General features: G+C 38.0%; 1 protein-coding gene and 1 pseudogene across 9 annotated transcripts in view; one reads left to right on the top strand and one right to left on the bottom strand.

The window, feature by feature from the left end:
- Positions 1–25,531, bottom strand: part of TLK1 (tousled like kinase 1) — a 170,513-nt gene that overhangs the window by 135,301 nt on the left and 9,681 nt on the right. The window lies entirely within an intron of this gene.
- Positions 20,340–20,437, top strand: LOC112208522 (small nucleolar RNA U13; annotated as a pseudogene).

Consider the following 25,531-nt stretch of genomic DNA (forward strand, 5'->3'; position numbering starts at 1 on the left):
GTCACTACCCAAATTAGAGATCAATCACATTCAATATGATGAAGAAAAATTTTAGGGAACATAAAGAACACAATCTGACCCATTAATTTGTCATGTTTCATTTTAATAAACATGTTTTCTCTCTCTCCCTGTGTCTTTAAACACACACACTCATAAACTCAATAAATGTTGATTACTGTAGAAGTATGGGCTCCCAAGGATCCAAAGATGATATATTAGAACATATTACTAGTTCTGGTTAGTCAACATCACTTTATATGATAGTTATATCACCTGTATTTATGACAAGGAATCATTTTTTCATTATATAATTTTTTAGTTGCCTTAAGTCTTAATCTTCCTTGACGACAGTCATAATAAAATCAAATGCCTAGAATGCAGGTTTTTAAAAGGTTAATACCAGTTACCAAAAAGGTGAAAAAGAGTTTTTTCACTAAGAGCTTTCTAATAGTAGATTCAATTGCTGCTGAGCCATGACCTTAGTTTTAAATTTAAAACTTCCTGAAGTCTAAAAATATTTTAATTCACTCGAGATTTTAACTGCTACTTTTCATATTACACTTGATAAGCCGATTTATACAGAACAGTTAAAGCTTTTCTTCTATTAATACTTTCCATATTATGCTAGATAAGGCAGAGGTTCCTTTTATTAAAAATAAACACTATGACAATGAAATTATTTCTCCAAGATAAAATATTCCACTTAAATAATTCCTTTTCATTAGTTTTTTTAATGCACTCGAAAGTATCGAAAGCAAAAGAATTCAAAAGTCTGGGCTGGGCACGGTGGCTCACGCCTGTAATCCCAGCACTTTGGGAGGCTGAGGTGAGTGGATCACCTGAGGTCAGGAGATCAAGACCAGCCTGGTAAACATGGTGAAACCCCAATTCTACTAAAAAATACAAAAATTAGCCAGGCGTGGTGGTGCACACCTGTGATCCCAGCGACTCAGGAGGCTGAGGCACGAGAATCACTTGAACCCGGGAGGCGGAGGTTGCAGTGAGCTGAGATCATGTCACTGCACTCCAGCCTGGCCAACAGAGTGAGACTCCCGTCTCAAAAAAAAGAAAAAGAAAAAAAAAATTCAAGAAGTCTATATTGTATAACACTGGAATTACTTCTGAATCTTGTCTTGAAACATCCATTTTAACATGGTTAATAAACAGAACACACCTATTTTCATTGACAATATTTTGTATCATATTTAGTTATAACTTTTGTTGGCTATACTATGTTGCATTATTTATTCCACAGTTTGATTCCCTACTTTAAAACCAAATATTCTAATTTTTTGGCAGTTAAATGAACATGTTAGTTAAATGAGCTATCACAAAACCAGCCCAATTTCTTTTTCTAACCCTTCCCTCACATGAATTCAATAAACCCATTTCCTACATTTTTTTCTAATGATTTCAAATATTAACATTTAGAACATTAATCCATTTAGAATTATATATAGATATATATATAATTTTTTTCCAAAGGAAAATGTCCCAATTTCTCACTAATTCAAACTTTTCCCACTAATTTAAAACACCTCTCTGGTTATCACATTCCATAAACATTGGTCTGTTTTGTACTTTATTCACTAAATAGTTTCACTAAACTATTTATCTGTTTCTGAGTCATATTATCTATCCATCTATCTACATATATAGATATATATGTACTGCACATACACACATAAACACAGACACACACTTCCCGAAGATTTCACCCAAATGTCTGACAACAGTAAGTATAGAAAGTCAGGTCCCTGAATCTAGGTATACATGTTCAATTATATAAGCCTGTGGTAGAGAAGACAGGTCTAATCTAGAATCATTCCAAGTCAGAGTAATGCTTCACCTAATCTTTTTAATATAATTGGTCTTTTTAAACACTTTTGTTGCAACCCTTACAGCAAAGAATTCAAATACTCTGAGACCAAATAATTCATATAAGGAGATATGGCTTGCATCAGAGTTACTAAAGCATAGGGTTTCTGCTTCTCTCTACTGCCATGACCTTAAAAAATGAAAATAATTTAAATTTCAATTTTATTCTTACTAATAAAAAAATCTGACAACTAATTTTTCTTTCATCAAAAACATATGTAGGTCGATAAGTTGTGTAAAGTTTGGTCAAGTTCTTTAATCTCTATTTTAGCTTCCTTATATAGAAAATGGATAATAAAAGTACATACCTTATAGAGTTGTTAAAGTAAAATAAGTTTATACGAAGTTTTGAACTAAATCTGTCACTTAGAAAGCATTCAATAAATGTGAACATATATGTATGCTAAAATATAAGTGCTCAATAAATATTAGCATATATAATGTAATAAGCCCCCTTCTAGCTTTCTTCCTGGGGTTAGAAGTTCCTGCTAAGTATAATAGGATTACATATACTTCCGTGCCTAATTTCTTTATGCTAATATAGTAGTAACACAACTAACCAAGTTCCTCTTCCTCTAGCCTCAAACTTGTGACAATCTGCTATTTTTAAAATCAATCTCTCACATTGTGTATATACATGTACATGTATATATATATACACATACATACAAATGTATATACACATACTCACATATAGATGTATTTTATACTAGACTGCATTTCTGTATTAACATATAGTCCTGATTTTAAAAATAGAGAAATTGAGACACTGAAAGGTTAAGTTATACTGCCTTTTGTTATAGTTTATATCCACTCAACTAAGCATCTCTGTCCCAAAAGAAGGGTCCAGAGGAAGAGTATGTGTGTGTGTGTGTATGTGTGTGTGCACGTGTCCATGTCAGAGACAGACAAAGACACAGAGAAAAACAGAGCATGTACTTGATCCTGCAGTAAGAAGGAATGTTCTCTAAGAAAACTCCAAAACAGGAATCTGGTAAAACTTGAGCTGGTAATTACCCTCTCCTCACTACCAGAAAGTAGACTGGTATCTTGTCTCTAACCTAAGTACTCAAGACTCTTTCTTGGTTTCATCCCTTTCCCTCATTACTAAGTAATAGGTGCTTCTTGAAATAAATACAAAAATATAAAAGTAAAAAGTCCCAATACTTCCTTGCCTCCTAAAATCCCACTCCTGAGAGGTAACCAATTGTTATGAACCTTAAAAAGGACAGTGATGATTTACTGCTCCACAGTACTCCTTGGCCTATTCTTCTATCCCAATAATACAGGGTGAAAGAAGGGCCACAGAACAGTTTTTCTTTCTTAAAGTCCCTTTACAGCAGGTAAGTAAATCCCTGACCAAAAAGGAGGCTGCAAGTACTTTTTGTAAGAAGTCCAAGTTGAATACGATCTACATATTAAAGCACAACTGAAAACAATGAATGAAAATCAACAAGGGGCCAGGAGTGGTATCTCACATCTGTAATCCCAGCACTTTGAAGGCCAAGGCAGGCAGGTCCTTTGTGCCCAGGAGTTCGAGACCAGCCTGGGCAACCTGAAGAGACCCCATCTCTACAAAAAAATTTAAAAAATTATCCAGGCATGGTAGTCCGCACCTATAGTCCCAGGCTGAGGTGGGAAGATCACTTGAGCCCAGGACGAAGAGGCTGTGGTAAGCTGTGAAATGCTGCCACCGCACTCCAGCCTGGGCTATAGATAGGTTACCAAATAACATAACATAACATAACATAACATAACATAACATAACATGGGTAAAATTCTAAATATTCTAAATATTCATACAGTGATTTCAACCTATTATTTCATCAACATCATCTTTACCATATCCTCGTAAGATTCCTAAAATGGATTTCTGTGGACATTTAACAATACAGCCAGCTGTAAGGTTAAGAACATGGGCTCTGTGGCCAGACTGCCTGAGTTCAAATCCCAGCTTTGCCACGTAGTGACCCGATTATTATAAAATCTTGGTAATAACGGCTGGGTACAGTGGATCATGCCTGTAATCCCAGCACTCTGGGAGGCTGAGGCGGGCAGATCACAAGGTCAGGGGTTCAAGACCAGCCTGGCCAACATGGTGAAACCCCCTCTCTACTAGAAATACAAAAATTAGCTGGGCGTGGTGGCACGTGCCTGTAGTCTCAGCTACTCAGGAGGCTGAGGCAGGAGAATTGCTTGAACCCAGGAGGCGGAGGCTGCAGTGAGCCAAGATCGCACCACTGCACTCTAGCCTGGGCAACAGAGCAACTCTAATTCGGGGAAAAAAAAAATCTTGGTAATGACTATGTCCATCACAGGGTTGTTCACAGGCAGGACACAGCGTTAATTCATAAGGTGAGTTAAATGAGATAATACATGTTAAGGTTTTGGCAGGTTCCTGGACCATATAGCCTAAATGATGTTTACTTACTAAGTCCCAGAAAAATAAGCAACTTGCCCAAAAATACATGCAAAGTAAATCACGTGAGAAGAGAAAGCAACAGAAGGAACATATTAGCATTCCAATCTACTCACTTTCTACTCACCTAGCCTAAACCTTCAAATAAGGAACAAAAATAAATAAATTTTATCCACCAGATTTCCAATAAAACAGGCTAGCCTACGTAGGATAGGGCTCCTACCTGCTCTACATGTCCACGTAGACATGTTGAGTTATCCTGCTTGATGAAAACTAAAACAATCTTTAACCATCACTTCCAACTCTAACGTGCTATCAAGACTCCAGGGAATGCCAACTTTGGGATCCAGATATATAAATTAGCACATAATCCACATTAAGGTCATAATGGTCCTCTAGAAAGACATATTTCCAATGACCAAATCACCCCAAAATCAAAATTTTAAGATTCTAATAATAATTTCTTTTATCTGCAACCTTAACGGACACACCAACCTGTAAACTTAGATAGATACCTATATATCTTTGTATCTATATATATAGATAGATGCAGAGATCTATATATCTATAGAGAGAGAGAGATAGAGATATATAGATAGATACAGAAATATGTATATAACACAAGCTATGTAAATCAAATTTGAATGAAGGATGAAAAAGTACTATTTTTAACAGGTTAAATCACAGGAAGTTACAGACACTCAACCATTTTTAATCTATAAAATAGGTTCATATGGTTCAACCTAATACTCAATGACCAAAATGGCCTATGATATAATCAGATCCCCTAGTGTCCTCACAAATTACTGTAACTGCCATTTTTGGACAGTATTTAGTGATTCAAATAAATTGTGGGTCACATCATTCTCGTACCTTTTTTGTATTACTCTAAAAGCTGCCAAAACAGAGTGGCAGATGCAAAGTTCTATAGTCATATGCCTGGTTGGCCTCAGATTAACACCACAGTTTTCCAGCAAACAGTCACTTAAAAATACTGACTTATACCAAGACTTCTTTCAATTATTATATTTCTGACTTCATATTTCTTCATATTTCTTCCCCAAGACAATTTATTTGCCTTATGAACAAAAGGATATTTTCCTAAAAAACTGTCAGGAAAGAAGCAATTTCACTTCTTTCCCTTTTTACCTGTAATCATGAACGCATGGTAAAGAAAAATGGAAAAATGCAAAAAATTAGAGCCAAAAAAATCCCACTCATAGGCCTACCACCCAAAGATAACCAATGTCAACAATGGCTTATTTTCTTCCAGTCTTTTTTTCCACATACTTTTTTTTTTTCCAACAATTGAGATTACATTTTATACAGTGGTAGCCCCTGGCATTCAAAGACGCTTTTACATTTACAATTATGAAAATGTGTACAAAATCCTGAAAGTTCATCACATGATATATTTATCACTAGCTGACGTACTGCTAAATGAAAGATCTTACATAAAATCTCCATCCATCCAATTCTCAGTTTGGGTTTGTTTTTCTTTACCATTGTATTAGTCCGTTCTCACACTGCTATGAAGAAATACCTGAGACTGGGTAATTATAAAGAAAAGAGGTTTAATTGACTCACAGTTCTTCATGGCTGAGGAAGCCTCAGGAAGCTTACAATCATGGCCAAAGGCACCTCTTCACAGAGCAGCAGAAGAATGAGTGCAAGCAGGAGAAATGCCAAACACTTACAAAACCATTACATCTTGTGAGAACTCACTATCGGGAGGAGACCCAGCATGTGGGAAAGTGCCCCCATGATCCAGTCACTTCCCACCGAGTCCCTACCAGGACACATGGAGATTATGGGAACTACAATTCAAGATGAGATTTGGATGGCGACACAGCTAAACCATATCAACAGTAGTCATATATCCAGAAACTCATAAAGTTACACTTACCCCCCCAACACCAGTTTCAGATAAATTATAAACTTATGTATTTGTATAAGTTCACTGCATATTAATGTTAGTACTCTAATAATACAGCGTAGTGGTATTTTAGTAAAAGTTTTTTAAGTTTCTTTACAAATAGCTGTTTTCTAAGATAATTAAAAGCCTAAAAGGGACACTTAAACTTTTGTGTTTAATACTGATGGCTGTTAGCCAGGTGCTATGGCTTCCGAGTTCAAGATCAGCTTGGGCCACATAGTAAGACCTCATCTCAACAAAACATCAAAAAATTAGCTGGGTGTGGTGATCCCAACTACTCAAGAGATTGAGGTGGGAGAATCCCTTGACCCCAGAGATCAAGGCTGCAGTGAGCTATGAACACGCCACTGCATTCCAGCCTAGGGAACAAAGTGAGACACTGTCTCAAAAAACATAACAAAACACTAAATCTAAATCTCAACTCCACCACACAGTTAACTCTCAGCAACGATTTCTTTATTTGTAAAATGAGAATAAATGTCTAACTTACTGGCTTGAAGATTAACACAACACTAAATATGGATTAAACTCCTCTTACAGATCTTATTTAAAAACCAAGGAACCATAACTTCTTGGAGCTCAATATGTAAAACTATATAATAATAAAAATAAAAGGGACACAAGCTGAGCTACTTTAGTCAAGTTGAAAATTAAACATTGTTACCTGTCAAGTACTATAGCTTCTGCCTTTTTGCCTAACAGTAGATTCCAGAGGGGAAACATGGAGACATGTTAGGCAGCCATCCAGGTTAAGAGAAAATAGGAGCCTAACTAGAACAGTGACAGATAAGAAAAGTATCTAGACAAAAAACAACAAGATTTGGTGACAGACTGAATTCAGGCGCAGGCTCATGTCTGTAATCCCAGCACTTTGGAAGGCTGAGGAGGGTGGATCACTTGAGGTCAGGAGTTCCAGACCAGCCTGGCCAACATGGGGAAACCCTGTCTCTACTAAAAATACAAAAATATTAGCCGGGCTTGGTGGCAGGTGCCTGTAATCCCAGCTATTCGGAAGGCTGAGGCACGAGAACCACCTGAATCCAGGAGGCAGAGGTTGCAGTGAGCTGAAACTCTACCAAGGCACTTCAGCCTGGGAGACAGAGTGAGACCCTGTCTAAAATAATATAAAATAAACTTTTTTAAAAAAAGAAAAGGGAATGGTTTCTTTCTGGCTTTAGACACTGATAGTTCATAGTGTCTAACTATGAACAATGATGAATACAGGTTGAGTATCCCTTATCCAAAATGCCCAGGAGCAACATGTTTCAGACTTCTGATTTTTTTTTTTTTTAATATTTGAGTGTACATAATGAGGTATCTGGGGGATGGGACCCAAGTCTAAACATAACATTTATTTATGTTTCATATACATTGTGATGGTGTCAGGGTGTTGCCCAGGCTGGAGTGCAGTGGCATGATCGCAGCTAACTGCAGCCTCACCCTCCGGCTCAAGCAATCCTCCCACCTTCTCCCAAGTAGCTGAGGACTACAGAGATGTGCCCCCATACCTGGCTGATTTTTTTTAATCCATAAAATTCATTGTTATGTGCCCAGCCACAATCATTTCAAGTTTTTTTCTTCCTCAGCATGTAAACCTAAATGCCATGCAGCATAACAGTTCTCTAAATTTACCTGCTTAACAGACAATTTGATTATAATATATAGGCAAGGTATGATTAATTCTATATGACACATAAAAATCAATCCCATATCTTTTTTAGTCACATTATATATATATTTCATCCTCTCAGATTGCTGTTCATGTACTTTAAAAACAATTATGGAATGGTCAGCTTCTCCTTTAGACTGGCATTTAGCAAATCAGAAATTCCCCTTACTGTTCCCCTCATTCTTGCAACATATTACCTTTGTAAGTAAGGATTAAATTATGTTAATTTCTTATTTAATTGTACTTGTGACACACTGCAAGAGAGAAAAGAAAGTATTATTAAAATATAGTTGGCTAACAACTTGACTAACGATTGGGCAAAGAATCTGAACAGACATTTCTCCAGAGATGATATATAAATGGCCAACAAATGAAAAGATGCTCACATCCAGCAATCCCATTTCTATATATCCAAAGAAACTGAAATCATTATGTTAAGGAGATATCTGCACTCCCATGTTCACTGCAGCACTATTCACAATAGCCAAGATACAGAATCAACCTAAATGTCCATCAACAGATGAATAGGAAAAAAAAAATGTGGTATATATACAATGTAATACTATTTGGCCTTTTTTTTTTTTTTTTTTTTGAGACAGGGTCTTGCTCTGTCGCCCAAGCTGGCGAGCAGTAGTGCCATCACAGCTCACACCTCAAGGGGTGCTTGAGGTGGAGCTCAAGCAATCCTTCCACCTAAGCCTCCCAAAGTGCTAGGATTACAGGCATGTGCCACTGAGCCGGACCTATTCAGCCTTAAAAAAGAAGGAAATCCTGTCATTTGAAACAACATGGATGAACTTAGAGGACAAAGTAAAATAAGCCAGGCACAGAAAGACAAATACCACATAATCTCACTTACATGTGGAATCTAAAAAATTTGAACTCACAAAAGCAGAAAGAATAGTGGTTACCAGGGGCTGGGAGAAATGAGGAAATGTTGGTCAAAGGACACAAAGTTTGAGTTAGACAGAAAAAATAAGTTTTTGAGATCCATCGCACAGCAGGGTGACTATAGTTAATAATGATATATGACATGTATTTCAAAATAGCTAAAAGAATAAATTTCAAATGTCTTGCTGGAAAAATTAAAGGAGGTGACCGATATGTTAATTAGCTTTGTTTAATCATTCCACATTATGTGTGTGTGTGTGTATATATATATATATCAAAACATGACACTGTACCCCATAAATGTATACAATTATGATTTGCCAATTAAAAATATTAATTGAGCTAGGCATAGTGTCTGGAGGCTGAGGTGGGAGGATCATTTGAGCTCAGGAGTTTGGGGCCAGCCTGGGCAATGTAACAAGATCCTATCTCTTTTTTTTTTTTTTTTTTTTTTTTTGAGACGGAGTCTCGCTCTGTCGCCCAGGCTGGAGTGCAGTGGCGCGATCTCGGCTCACTGCAAGCTCCGCCTCCCGGGTTCACGCCATTCTCCTGCCTCAGCCTCCCGAGTAGCTGGGACTACAGGCGCCCGCTACCACGCCCGGCTAATTTTTTGTATTTTTAGTAGAGACGGGGTTTCACCGTGTTAGCCAGGATGGTCTCGATCTCCTGACCTCGTGATCCGCCCGCCTCGGCCTCCCAAAGTGCTGGGATTACAGGCGTGAGCCACCGCGCCCGGCCGATCCTATCTCTTAAAAAAGAAAAAGATGGCCAGGCACGGTGGTTCATGCCTATAATCCCAGCACTTTGGGAGGCCGAGGAGGGTGGATCACCTGAGGTCAGGAGTTCGAGACCATCCTGGCCAACATGGTAAAACCCCATCTCTACTAAAAATGTAAAAAATTAGCCGGGAGTGGTGGTGGGCACCTGTAATCCCAGCTACTCCAGAGGTTGAGGCAGGAGAATCGCTTGAACCCGGGAGGCAGAGGCTGCAGTGAGCTGAGGTCGCGCCACTGCACTCCAACGTGGGCGACAAGAAAAAAAGAAAAAGATGCTCAACACCACTAATTATTAGCAAAATGTAAATAAAAAATACAATAAGATATCACCTCACACCTATTAGAATGGCTACCATCAAAAACACTGAAAAAAAGTGTTGTCAAGGATTGTGGAAAAATGGGAACCCTTGTGTACTGTCAGTAGGAATGTAAAATGGTACAGCTAGATAGAAAATAGAAAGCAGGATCTCAAAGACATTGCTGCACACCCACGTTCATAGCAGCACTACTCACGATACCCAAGAAGTGGAAGCAACCCATGTCCAATCAAAAGATGAATGGATAAACAAAATGTGGTACACACGTACTATGGAATATTATTCAGCCTTAAAAAGGAAGGAAACACTGAAACATGACACAATATGGATGAACCTTGAAGACAATATGTTGAGGGAAATAAGTCAGACACAAAATGACAAATACTATATGATTCCAGTTCTGTGAGGTATCTAGAGTAGTGAAACTTACAGAGATAGAAAGTAGAATAGTGGTTGCTGGGGCCTAGGGGCAGAGGGGAATTAGAAAGTTGTTTAATGGGTGTAAAGTTACAGTTTGACAAAATGAAAACATTCTGGAGATTAGCTGCACAACAACAGGAATACACTTAACACTACCGACTTAGAAATGGCTAAGAGGTAGCCAGGCAGGGTGGCAGCCTCCAGAGGCTGAGGCAAGTGAACCTGGGAGGCGGAGGTTGCACCACTGCACTCCAGCCTGGGTGACAGAGTGAGACGCTGTCTCAAAAAAGGACAGGACAAGACAGGACAGGAAAGGAAAAGAAAAGGCTAAGATGGTACATTTTATGTCGTGTGTTTTTTAACCACAATTACAATTTTGAAAAAAATGGCTAAAATGTTTGCATATGTACAGAGCTAACAATTTTGGTCCCTGACTTTTCTTGATCTATGAAAAGTCAGAGAAACATCTGCTCTTTAACTTAAAACTTTCAACTACCTGGATAGCTGGGTAACTAGAAGGGTTGAACTTCCTCAAGGAAAGTTACTCTATACAAGGACGGGCAGCAGTGACTACCCTGTTAAATACTATAAGGTAAAAAAATCAAGACTACTTTGTGATTAGTAAAATCAATATGAAATTCAAATATCAGTGTCCATAGTAAGGTTTTAAAGAACACAGTCATCCCACTTGTTAGCATATTGTCTATGGCTGCACTTTACCACACAAACTTGTACAAGCACCTGTCGTAGTTGTGACAACTCTTTTAAAACAGTTTAGGCCAGGTGTGGTGGCTCACACTTGTAATCCCAGCACTTTGGGAAGCCAAGACTGGTGGATTGCTTGAGCTCAGGAATTCAAAAACAGTCTGAGTAACATGGTGAAACCCATCTCTACAAAAAATATAAAAATTAGCCAGGCAAGGTGAGAGGATTGCTTGAGGCTTGGAGGTCAAGGCTGCAATGAGCTGAGATCATGCCACTGTACTCCAGGCTGGGTGACAGAGTGAGACCCTGTCTCAAAAAAAAAAAAATTTGCTGACTCATGCTCTATATCTTATCCCAAAATAAGGAATTAGATGCAGAGCAGAAATAAAATGAAGTAAATTCAAAAAAGATTATCAACAAATTAAAATGTTGATTCAATGAAGTGATTTTTTAAAAAATAAAAAGCCATAGCCTTTTCTGTGGCTTTTTATTTTATTTCTACCCCCAAGCCATCTACATATACACCCAGGCACATGCACATATGCCTTGTTTAATATCTTTAGTATCCGGAATAAGCCTCAGTTTTAAGATAAACTTTCAGCCAGGCGCAGCGGCTCACGTCTGTAATCCTAACACTTTGGGAGGCTAACGTGGGCGGATTGCCTGAGCTCAGGAGTTCGCGACCAACCTGGGCAACATGGTGAAACCCCGTCTCTACTAAAATACAAAAAATTAGCCGGGTGTGGCAGCGTGTGCCTGTAGTCCCAGCTACTCGGGAGGCTGAGGCAGGAGAAATGCTTGAACCCAGGAGGTGAAGGTTGCAGTGAGCTGAGATCGCGCCACTGCACTACAGCCTGGGTGACAGAGTGAGACTCTGTCTCAAAAAAAAATAAAATAAAATAAAAAAATAAAAAATAAAACTTTCATTAGTTATTAAGCTCTTTGAGCACTCTTAATAAACAGGATTTATACAACTATTCAGTTATACAGCTTTGTCTTCTCAAATAACTGGACTGAAAGTTATTTTTACTTCATACAAATTTAGAAAAGGCATCCTATAAAAGTTAAATTATACAATAAAATTATTGAGAACTAATGATAAAAAGTTTGCATCACTTTTATCACTTTCTTAAAAGCAAGCTCAAGGGGGTAGAGATAGGGGTTGTAATTTATCGTGTGAGCTTTCAAAGATAACTAAAATGTTTGCTTATATCAAGAAGTTTTAGACAGTGTTCTAACTGGCCATGTACACATTTGTTTTAGCCAGTTAACTTATTAACATAAAATTTAAGGAAGAATAGAATTTGCTAAATACTAATATACTTAAAACGACATATTTAATATATTTATTTTGGCTTTATAATAGCAAATAGAGAGTAGAGAACTACTATAAATTGGTCCTAGCAAAGAGGCTCCCATACCAAGGTATACTTATCTAAAAAATACTGCAAACCTTCAAATTTCAGATGGCAGCATTTGGAGGACAGTATGAAATAACGTAATCCCTCTTAAAAATCCCAATCATTTTTTTCTCAAGCTAGAGAAGAAAATTAGTCCAAAGAAATTTAAGTAATCTTAACATAAAAACTATCACACTCCTTGTAGTTTGTAAATACTATAGTAAGCCTTGGCAGTAATGAGCAGGAGTAACAAGCCCAAGATGAGATTTAAGACTGTTTTAATTTTTAAAACAAGTCACAAATAGCAACAGTAATAAACACGTGGAAAACTGCTTAATCTCTTGGTAATCAAATAGATGTAGTAAGTAAAATAACATGTAATACCACCCCTACTTAACAAGCCAAACACTTCCTAAAAATACTATGAGAGCAGTAATGTTTCCATTAAACTGGTTCGTATGTATGTTGCTAGTGGCACTCTAAAGTTACAACTCGTACAATACAGTAACATCCACAAAGACATTCATATTTTTTGACTAAATAATCAATAAATTGAAACTAACTACAATACATAAGATGAAATTTTCCAAAGGCATAAAGGGTGTTATACTGTATGAGCAACTCTAAAAGTCTGTTTCGAAAGCTAAAACATTTTTTATATTAAACTACTGCTCAAAGGGTTATAATTTAAAAGAAGCAAAGTGACTAAGACGTGTATCACATTTTTACTTACAGGACAAAGAATTGAGTACAGAGCTGAGAAAATACCCAGCATTAAAGGAATAAAATATATATATATACACACACACATATTATATATAATGTTATTTCACGAAGAGCTGTCTTTTAAAAATATATTGTAATGCTCTGACGATTTTATTTGAATCCAAACTTAACTTACATTGGTACTAGCCAGTTGCCAAAAAAACTTTTAAAATAACAGTAATCTGGCTGGGCATGGTGGCTCACGCCTGTAATCCCAGCACTTTGGGAGGCAGGGGCGGGCAGATCTCCAGAGGTCAGGGGTTTGAGACCAGCCTGGACGACAAGGCGAAACCCTGTCTTTACTAAAGATTCAAAAATTAGCTGCGCATGGTGGCACACGAGTCCCAGCTAACTCGGGAGGCTGAGGCAGGAGAATCGCTTGAATCTGGGAGGCAGAGGTTGCAGTGAACCGAGATCCCACCACTGCACTCCAGCCTGGGCAACAGAGTGAGACTCTGTCTCAAAAACAAACAAACAAACAACAACAACAACAACAACAAAACCGGTTATCTTCAAGGCATCAAAGGCAAAAATAGTTCTGCTTCCAATTAAACCTACAATTCCAGATGGCTAACTGCTCCACAAGTTGGTCCTATTCAAACCCTGTATATAACCCAGTGGTCCCCAACCTTTTTGGCACCAGTGGCCAGTTTCATGGAAGACAATTTTTCCATGGACCAGGGGTGGGGTGGGGTGGGGTGGGGTGGGGTGGGGTGGGGTGGAGATGGTTTCAGATGAAACTGTTACACCTCAAATCATCAGGCATTAGTTAGATTCTCCTAATGAGCAAGCGACCTAGATCCCTCGCATGTGCAGTTCACAACAGGGTCCACGCTCCTCTGAGAATCTAATGCCACGGATGATCTCACAGGAGGTGGAGCTCAGGCGGGAATGCTCACTGGCCTGCTGCTCACCTCCCGCTGTGTGGCTCATTCCTCACAGGATAGCGACCAGTACAGGTATGCAGCCCTGGTGTTGTGGACCCGATATAACCAATTGATAATTTAAACAAAAGGAAGATAAAGAGAGTGAGAGAAGAAGAGCGTGGTTAAGAGGAGAAAAAGATTCAGATTCACCCAAAATTTCAAAGCCAATTAAAGAATTAAAAATAAAAGCAAACAAGGACTTTCTCCTTCCAGTAATGGTGATCAGGTCATCAAACCAATCTTCTGGCTGAAGAAACTTGAAAAGTTGAACTAAGTTTAAAAAAAGAAAACTCTACTTCTAGAGATCAGGCAGTAAAGAAATGGGGCCAGAATTCACTAAGTTCCCAGAAGTGAGTCTGGTATACCAGGTTTCTTCTCCCCTACAGGCATCTGCTGATTTAAGTAGTGACTGTGAGGCTGGAAAGCTAAGCAAACCATCTGAAAGCCTCACTGGGTTAGCCAGACAAAAATGAGACCCTGAGCCTCCCCCAAACTCTGGGTTGGGATCTCAACCTCAGAGCAAAAGAATTACAATTAAAGCCCAGATTCAAATAATCTCAATCCTTAAAAGTGAATTAAGAAAAGCAGATTTATAGGGCCCCTATGTTTCTGTCAAAATTAAATGTAAATTTTATGTCATGGAAGACTACCATTATTCTAGGCCTCAAATTATTTCTACAGTTTTTCACATCAAATGTCTCATACATAATAAAAATTAACCAGAAATCCAAGAAAATAACGCAAATAAAATGCAAATGAAACATGGAACAAGACCCAAAGGGATCTAGATAATTAAGTTATCAGACACAGACTCTCGAATAAGTATGCTGAGTAGTTAACACTGAGAACTTCAGCAGAAAACCTGAAACTAAAGAGAATAAAATTGAAATTCTAGAACCAAAAAGTAAAATAAACTAAATTAAAGAACTCAGTGTATGAGTCTGATGGCATATTAGACACAGCCTAAGAGAATTAATGAAATGGAAGATTGGTCAGAAAAATATATCTTTAAAAATGCACACAGGAATAAAAAGATAAAACATACAAAAAAGGATGTAAGAAACATAGGGCAAATTTAAGAATGTTTAATACATGTATAACTGGAGTACCAGGAGGAAAGAAGATGACAAGACAGAAGCACTATCTGAAGTGATATAGTCTGAGAATTTTCCAAAACTGACGAACGAGCTCATCAGTCCTGTGCAACAGAACTTTCTATTCTATTGATAGAATGATGGAAATGTTCTCCATCTGCCAATACAGTAACTAATAGAAACATTTGGCTACTGAGAACTTAAAATGTGAGGAATTGAATTTTTAACTTTTTAAATGTTAATTGGTATCAACAGTTACATGCAGCTAGTGGCTGGCACTGGGCAGTGCAGTCCTACGTCACAGATATAAGAAGTCCTATAAACACCAAGCTGAACAAATAAAAGATCACACCTAGACATATCACAGTAAAACTGCTGAAAACCAAATATAAACACCCCCACTCCAACAAAAACAAAAAGTGACCAGAGATCTACAAGCTAGATTACAGTCAAAGGAGCAACAGTAAGACTGATAGTTGACTTCTCAACAGAAACTCTGGAAACCAGGTCTCAAGGGCACTGTGCATAGCTGCAACATGACAAATGAAAAAAACTGCCAACCAAGATTTCTGTATCCAGCTCTCTCCCCACAAAAAAATCCCTTGAAGAATAAAAATGAAAAAAAGGCATTATCAGATAAGCAAAAAAGAATTCCTCAACAGATAGGCCCAAATAGAGAAAAAAAAGAGTATTTTCAGAGAGAAAATCAACCCAGCTAGAAGCCTGGAAATGCACTAAAGATTGAAGAAAAAAACTGAGTATATAAACAAATTTAAATGTATAATTACTGAATAAAACACTAATGGTAATATCTTGTGGGGAGTTAAAATATCAGAGAACTAAACTATCTGGCAATAGTATGTAATTCTGGAGAGGGAAATGTACAATTAATGTTTTCCAACGTTGCTGCACTGACCAGAAAGAGAAAAAAGTGCCAACTTATATCACACTTTAACACAGAAAGGAGGCATATTGTAATCTCTAGGATAAATATTAAAAACAAATTTAAAAAAAGATGGTCTAACTATTAAGCCAAGTTGGGGGGTGGGGGGTATTTGGAACAAAAAATAATAATAATCCCAAAAGCAGCAGAAAAGGAGAATAAGAGAAAGTTCAAACAGGATAAACAGAAATCATTTATTAGGAATATCAATTTAAACATATCAGCAAGTATATTAAATGTAAATGTGCTACATGTTCCAATTAAAGAACAAACATAGTCAAACTGGTTTTTTTAAACTAATATATGCATTAAAAGATATGGCTAAAACGCGAAAGCTGAAAGAATGGAAAAAGCTGTAGCATGCAAACACCAAATGAAAGTTAGTGTATCTGCCTTAACACTAGATTAAAAACACTACAAGGTAAAATGCAATACTGAGATAAAGAGGGACACGTCACAATAATAAAAAGTTTGATTCACCAGGTAGATTTAAAAAAACCTTGACTTGTCAGCACTTTAACATAATCAAAATATATAAAACAAAAACTGACAAACAGAGAGACAAATGTTATAATCATTTGGGGATATTTTAACAAACCTTTGTCTGAATAGGAGCAAACAAATGCAAAAGCAGTAAAAATCTGAAACAGAAACAAACTTGATAGAACATATTACACCACATCTAACAACTGTAGTCTATAAATATTTTGTTGTTGTACACAAGGAATGTTTACCCAAAAAGACCATATGTTGAACCATAAAGCAAGTCTCAAATTTCCAAGAACTTAAGTCTTAGGGATTTAAATCTTACTAGAATGGAGTCAAATCAGAAATCAGGGCTGAGCATGGTGGCTCACACCTGTAATCCCAGCTACTCCGGAGGGATTCGCTTGAACCCAGAATCACTTGAACTCAGAGACAGAAGTTGCATTGAGCCAAGATCATGCCACTACTCTAGCCTGCGCGACAAATCGAGACTCCGTCTCTAAATAAATGAATGACTGAATGAAGGAATGAATGAATGAATGCACGAATGGACAAAGGGGTCAGTAGTGACAAACTTTACTGAAAGTAAGGAAATGATATCAAATGGTAAATGAATAGACAAGTAAGGTTAGTACAAAAACTATAAAATGTATTTTCCTTATCTCAGTTTCATCAAAAGATACATTTGGGAGGCCAAGGTGGGAGGATCACTTGAGGTCAGGAATTCAAGACCAGCCCAGTCAACACAGTGAAACCCCATCTCTACTAAAATACAAAAAGTTAGCTGGGTGTGGTGGCACATGCCTGTAATCCCACCTACTCGGGAGGCTGAGGCATGAGAATTGTTTGAACCCAGGAGGCAGAGGTTGCAGTGAGCCAAGATCACACCACTGCACTCCAGACTGGGCAGAAGAGTGGGACTCTATCTCCCAAAAAAAAAAGGTGGGGGAGGTGGAATAGTAGAGCTATACAGGACTAAAGTTTCTATATATTGCAAGAATTAATGTAGCTATGAAGTAGACTCTGATAAGCTAAGATATATAAATGTAAACCCTACAGTAATCACTAGTAATTCAAATATAGTTTTAAAATGATTAAAGAAATTAAAATGTTACACTGGGAAATACTCATGTAATGCAAAAGACAGCAGTAGAGGAGGGAAAGAGGACAAAAGAGAAATGAGACCTATAGAAAAGAAAACAAAGTGGCAGACAAATTTAACCCTATCAGTAACACTAAATGTGAATGGATTAAATAATACACTGAAGAGGCAGAGATTACCAGATTGGGTTTTAAAAGAATAAGATCCAATTAAACGCTGTCTACTTAAGACATATTTTAGATTCAAAAATACAAACGGGACAGGATAAGAGTAAATGGATGGGAAAAAACATACCATGCAAAAGAGCTGGCATGAATATACTAGTATCAGACAAACTTTCAAAAACTGGTGTTTTGAGAGGTCAAGAGAAACATTTTAAAACAATTAAGGGTCAATTTATTAGGAAGATATAAGAATTCTAATCACTTGCACTTTATGACAGAGCCCCAAATTACATGAAGCAAAACTGACAGAATTAAAGGGAGAAATAGACAAGCCAAGAACAATAGTTGGAAGAATTAAATGGCCCACTTTCAATAATGAATAGAACTAGGCAGAAGATCAATAAGGAAACAGAAAACAAACACTATAATCAACTGGATGGAAAAGACAGCTAGAGAACGTTCTGCCCAACAACACAATACACATTTTTCTAAAAAAGCACACATGGAACATTCTCCAGGATAGATGATCTATGCTAGACCATAAAACCAGCATCAACAAACTGAAAAGGATAAAAAGGATACAAAGTACATTCTTTGATCACAATAGAATTAAATAAGAACTCAGTAACAGAAAAAAAATCGAGAAATTCACAAATATGCAGAAATTAACATATTCCTAAATAAATAATGGGTCAAATGAAATAAAAAGAAAAATTAGAAAATACTTGAGATGAATAAAAACAAAAAGGCAACATATCAAAACTTATGGAATGAACTAAATCAGTGCTTAGAGGGAAACTGACAGCTATAATGCCTATATTAAAAACAGAAAATATGGGAAAACATTTTTATGAACTTGAGATAAGAAAAGGCTTCTTAAATACCATAAAGAGAAGACAAAAGCAGGCCACAGAATAGGGGTGAAAAGTTTTAATAAAAAATAAGACTTCTCATCCAAAATACAAAAAGAATGCCTTCAAGTATGGTTTTTAAAAGACAAACACAACAGACAAATGAACAAAAGATTTGAACAAGCACTTCACAAAGGATAACGAAAAGGCCAATAAACTTTATGAAAAAGTGGTAAACATCCTTAGTCATCAGGGAAATGAAAAATTAAAACCACACAGATACCATCTTACAGCCAGGCACGGTGGCTCACACCTATAATCCCAGCACTTTAGGAAGCCAAGATGGGCAGATCACTTGAGGCCAGGAGTTCGAGACCAGCCTGGCCAACATGGTGAAACCCGTCTCTAACAAAAACACAAAAATTAGCCAGGCGTGGAGATGCACGCATGTAGTCCTAGCTACTGGAAAGGCTGAGGCAGGAGAATCGTTTGAATCCAAGAGGCAGAGGTTGCAGTGAGCCGAGATCGCACCACTGCGACAGAGCAAGACACAGACTACAAACAAACAAACAAAAAAAGGCCGGGCACAGTGGTTCACACCTGTAATCCCAGCACTTTGGGAGGCCAAGGCGGGTGGATCACGAGGTCAGGAGTTCGAGGCCAGCCTGGTCAACATGGTGAAACCCTGTCTCTACTAAAAATACAAAAATTAGCTGGGCATGGTGGCAGGCACCTGTAATCCCGGCTACTCGGGAGGCTGAGGCAGAAGAATCATTTGAACCCGGGAAGCGGAGGCTGCAGTGAGCCGAGATTGTGCCATAGCACTCCAGACTGGGCAACAGGGTGAGACTCTGTCTCAAAAAAAAAACAAAAAACAAATATAATGTATGAAGAGACAGGTATAAACATGTTCATAATACCATTATTAATATTTTGTCAAGTGGAAACAATCCAAATGTCAATCAACAAAGTATAAAATGTAGTACATTCACACAAAGTAATATTATAGTGCAATTAAAATTACAGTTTCAGAAAATAATGTGGATGAATCTTACAAATAATATGTGGGGCAAAAATATCTAGATACAAAATATATACTGCATGGATCCATTTATATCAAACTCAAAAACAGGCATAACTAAATCAGAATAATGGTTACTTTGGGGAGCATGGAGAAGGTAGTGACTGATGGGGAAGGAAAGTGTTTGAAGTGCTGGCAATATTCTATTTCTTGTCTCAGTGGTCGTTACACAGGTCAGAGTTTATAATAACTTACTGAGCACTACTTTGTGTGCCTTTCTGTATGTGTTATGCTTCAATATGAAAGATAAAATATCATATAAAATTTAGAAATAAAATCAGTTGAATCACACTAAAATTAGAGTACTTGAACTTCAGAAAGCAGTAACTTTTAAAGACTTATACTCATTAAAGTATCATAAAGAGCCAGTCATACTGAAGTGTGCCTGAAGTCCTAGCTATTTAGGAGGCAGAGGTGGGAAGATCACTTGAGCCCAGGAGTTCCAGGCTGCAGTGAGCTATGATTGCGCCACTATACTCCAGCCGGGACAACAGAGTGAGACTCTGTAAGAATGTGATTCTTTTGTAGTTCTTAAGTGTGATGACTGGGTGCTCACACACAAGAGGTGCCTCTCTCAAACCTTGTTATGACATCGGCATATGACCCATCTGACAAGAAAATAAATATAAAGAACAACTGGTATTGAATTCAATAAAAGCATAAAATTTTATACAATGGAAAATATTCAAATATATAAAAGAAAAAATATGACGGTGGAAATAGTTTCATCAAATGTAACAAGAATTAACATCACTACCATATATTCTCATGTCTAAGATACAGACATCAAGAAAAATTGGCTTTGGGCTCTTGATAAAAATATTAAGTTCAATCTCACTACCAATCAAGACATACCAACTGAAACAAGATACCATTTTAACAGCAGTTAAACTGGAGGAAAACTGTGTAACTCCCTTCTGTAGGGAGTACTTTGTTCACAACCTCTGTGGCAGAAATACAATTTCCTTCCTTCCCACTTCTCCTTTTTAGAAAACTTTATTTCACAGCACTGGAAACAGTTGCTCAATGATCCACAAGAGAACAATGCTACTGTGATTCCTGAGTTTCCAGTTTCTACTTCAGTAGGCCTCCTTAAGGCCTAACTGGGGTCTAAGGGATACCCAGCTCTATAACCTTCTACTACTAATAAATCTGTTTTGCTTAAGTTAATTTCTAGCAACCAAATGGCCAATGAATACAACACCTTCATATAGCTTATCTCAGAAGCTGAAAACTGGCAATTCGGGTTGTTTTATCTAACCCACAAGGTGTTCTCCAAAAGTATAAATTAAATGTTAGAAATTATCCTTCCTCACTAGACTGTGACCAAGCTCCTAGAAAGCAAGGACTAACTTCATCGTATTTATCTTTGTTTCCTCATTACTAGGCTTCAGGTCCAAAAATACTTGCTGAATGAACAAACTATGCCAGTAAGTTTTCTATAAAACTCTATAGCTCTGACAACTGATTCATCTCAGAGAACAATAGACTAAAATCCCAGTTATCCCACTAAGAAAACAACAGTGACAATAGAGATTAAACGACATAAAAATACTCGCCCCCTTTGCCCAGTAAGCCAAATCTTTGAAATGTAAAAAACAAAAAGTAATTCACAGTTGTGATCATAGCACAGTACAGCCTTTCAACTTCTGGGCTCAAATGATCCTCCTGCCTCAGCCTCCCAAGTAGCTGGGACTACAGGCATGCTCCACTGCACCTGGCTTATGTTTTAAGTATCACTATTATGTGTGGATATAATGATACTTTAGAATTTAAATGTTTTCCTCTCTGTTTATGTGGCAAAGAATAGGGACCAAATACTATCTGAATAAATGTTCCTTATAGCCACAGCATGCTTGACTTAGATGGTCTGTTTCTCCAGCCTGTTGAAGAACTGTAGCTCACAGATGTAGATTTCAAATGATATCCTAAATTGCTGCTTTCATCATCTTAGTAGCTGTAATTTTCTGTGGCTTTAGAATTGATCACATGTATGAGACACGGTTATACCATTTAAGCATCAAGCACTAGATTTGGATTAGCAGTGTTTATACTTTGTATTGGTATGCAGTCATTCCTTTTTTTTTGAGACAGAGTCTCACTCTGTCTCCCAGGCTGGAGTGCAATGGTGCAATCTCGGCTCACTGCAACACCCACCTCCTAGGTTCAAGCGATTCTCCTGCCTCAGCCTCCCGAGTAGCTGGGATTTCAGGCGTGTGCCACCACGCCCGGCTAATTTTTTGTATTTTTACTTGAGATGGGGTTTCACCGTGTTAGCCTGGATGGTCTTGATCTCCTGACCTCATGATCCGCCCACCTCGGCCTCCCCAAGTGCTGCTATTACAGGCATGAGCCACCACACCCAGCAGCAGCTGCATACTTTAAAGCACTATATTGCAAATTTTGAAAGGGGCCTATATTGTGTTTTTTTTGTGTGTTCTTATTAGTACCAAGGAGAAAGAGTGCTTTATGTGCACTAGGTGCCTAATAATGTGTGTATTACTATTAGTGGGAACATAGGCAGTGTGGTATAGGGATTAGAAGTGTGGACTTGGGTTGGCATCCTTTTTTCAATCACTTCTCAAATCTGCGTGACTTTGGGCATGTTGTTTGTCATTGTTGCTCTTGGTGGTGTATTTTTTCTTTTGAGAGAAAGGCGAGACAAAAAACAAGCTAATATTATGGAGTCATTGCAAAGTAACTTTTAGGCAATGTTCCGTCATTTGTACATGTTTCCATATTGCACAGTTTTCCTAATTATTTTTTAAGTGAATGTATACAAGGCTGGGCGCAGTGGCTCACACCTGGAATCCCAGCACTTTAGGAGGCCCAGAAGGGCAGATCACCTGAGGTCAGGCGTTCAAGACCAGCCTGGCCAACATGGTGACACCCCCTCTCTACCAAAAATACAAAAATTAGCTGGGCGTGGTGATGCATAGTAGTCCCAGCTACTCAGGAGGCTGAGATGTGAGAATTATTTGAACCCTGGAGGCAGAGGATGCAGTGAGCCGAGATCGTGCCACTACACTCCAGCCTGGGTAACAGGGTGAGACTCTGTCTTTAAAATATATATATATATATATATGTGTGTGTGTGTGTGTGCGCGCGCGTGTGTGTGTATGTGCGATATATATATATCATGATACATATATCACGTTGATTTAGTTGATTTCGTTGATATGTATACCAAAACTTAATCTAGTTGTTGGTCTCATTTCTTGTCACTATATAATACTGTGGTAAATATTATGCAAATAGTCATTTTTCATCCTTTGAATTACTTTTCTTTTCTTTTTTTTTTTTTTTTTTTTACATTTCTAAGATTTTACTTACTGGGAGTAAATAAATTATATTTCTCTCTAGCCTGGACAACAGAGCAAGACCCTGTCTCTAAAAAAAAAAGGGTAGGGGCGGGCAGGGAGAAGCAGCAGCAGGGGAAGAAGAAAAAAAATGAAATAATCCATAGTGACTTGTTAAAGTGCCATGTATTTCTCATTCAATTTCACAACCTTGTGAAACCTTGTAGTTACTATTACTATCCCACCCTATCAAAAACAAAATCTACAGATAAGGCATTGAGAGGTTAAGTAACTTAGTATAATTAAGTGGCAAAACCCTTGAAACTATTATGTTATATTAACTTGTTATGTAATAATGTACTTTATACATGCTACCAACATCCAAAAGTATAATGCTGTCAACTAGGTCAGAGAAGTAGGAGACACTGGGAGGAAAAAGAAAGGAGGGGGAAGAGCTTGCAAAGGGGTGCCATTTATTAGCCTTTTGGTTTTGTTGTTTAAAACTATACAATAGACTGGGCACAATGGCTCAACCCTGTAATCCCAACACTTTGGGAGGCAGAGGCAGCAGGACTGGTTGAGCCCAGGGGTTCAAGACCAGCCTGGGCAACATAGGGAGACCATGTCTCCACAAAAAGTTAAAAAATCAGCAGGATATGGTGGCGTGCACCTGTAGTCCCAGCTACTTGGGAGGCTGAGATGAAGAAGTATGCTTGAGCCCAGGAGTTGGAGGCTGCAGTGAGCCGTGATCATGTCACTGTGCTCCAGCCTGGGTGACAAAGTGAGACCCTGTCTCAAGAAAAAGGAAAAAGAAAAAGAAAGAAAGAAAGAACGAACGAACGAATGAAAGACTGTATAATAAAAATTTTTAAATGAAAATTAAAAATAGCCAGATAAAATATAATGAAACATTTGATAAACTGCATTAGATATTTGCTCAGTGTCAAGTCTGCAACCCTGTGATTAAGTGCAAGGCATGTGTTAATATTTAAGCCCAGTACAGTATTTCTAAGATGAGTTGAACCCTACCTGGTTCAAAAGTACATGCTCACCTCATGCATGCTGTTGGTATATGAGCTAAGTACACGTATCCTTCAAAAAAAAAAATCTGGCAACATTTATCGAAAGCCCTAAAATTGTTTTATACTCTGCTCTGGTAATTCCATGACTGAAAATCTAGTATTTAAAAAAAAAAGAGGCTTTTACTCAGTTACTGTATCATTATCTATGACAGTTATAAAGTTAAAATTAAAAAGACATAACCTAAATGATTCGCTATAGTTGTTTTTTGCTCATCATCATCCCTTCCTCAGGAAAACTACACCTCATCCAATTCATGTCATCTCAAGGGGACTGTCAATCCTGGCTTTCTGTGGGTTCCCCAACTCACCCTAACCACAGCCACCACAGTGGCTACCCTTGCTGTAGCTCATCTCCCAGGTTCCAATGATTGGTTAAGGAACTGACAATCAGAATTGATTACCAACAACAGAACTGACATGTGGACATCAGGAAAGAGAAGCTGTCTTTCAAGTGTGGTTGCTAAGCTAAAGGTATATGTCTGGGGCTCCAGAAGCAAGAGGCTAGAAAAACCCAGAAAGGAGACAAAGAAACCCAATGACATTACTTGCAACCTTGGATCTAGCTGTTTCCAAAGCCATTCCATCACCCTCCACATACAATACCCAGTATGTGAACCAATACACTCATTTTTTAACTTAACAAAGTCATGTTGTTATTACGTGTAACCAAAGGATTCATGACTAACATCCTACCTAAAGAAGAGTAGTTAACCAATTATAGTGCATCCATTCAAGGAAATAACATTGACAGAATAGTGTAACTGTTAAGAGCACGTACTCAGCCCAGTCTGAATCCTGGCTCTGCTAAATATTCTCTATGTGTGCCTGGGTACATTCCTTTTTTTTTTTTTTTTTAGACAAGGCCTCGCTCTGTTGCCCTGACTGGAGTGTAGTGGCGTAATCACGGCTCACTGCAGCCTCAACCTCCTGGGCTCAGGCGATCCACCTCAGCCTCCCAACTAGCTGCAACTACAGGCGTGCACCACAATGCCCGGCTAATTTTTGTATATTTTTGTAGAGACAGGGTTTCACCATGTTGTCCAGGCTGGTCTCGAACTCCTGCGCTCAAGCCATCTGCCCACCTCAGCCTCCCTAAATGCCGGGATTACAGGCATGAGCCACTGTGCCTGGCCCTTGGATACATTACTTAACTTCTCTATGCCTCGATTTCCTCATCTATAAAGTCGGGATAATAACAGGACTTCATGTGATTGTTAGGAGAAGCAAATGAATTACTATTTACAAATGCTGGGAATAGTGTCCAGCATTAATAAATATGTGTATCTTTTTTTTTTTTTTTTTTTTTGAGACGGAGTCTTGCTCTGTC

The sequence above is a fragment of the Pan troglodytes genome, chromosome 13 (genome assembly GCF_028858775.2).
Source record: "Pan troglodytes isolate AG18354 chromosome 13, NHGRI_mPanTro3-v2.0_pri, whole genome shotgun sequence".
NCBI classification, from domain to species: Eukaryota; Metazoa; Chordata; class Mammalia; order Primates; family Hominidae; genus Pan; species Pan troglodytes.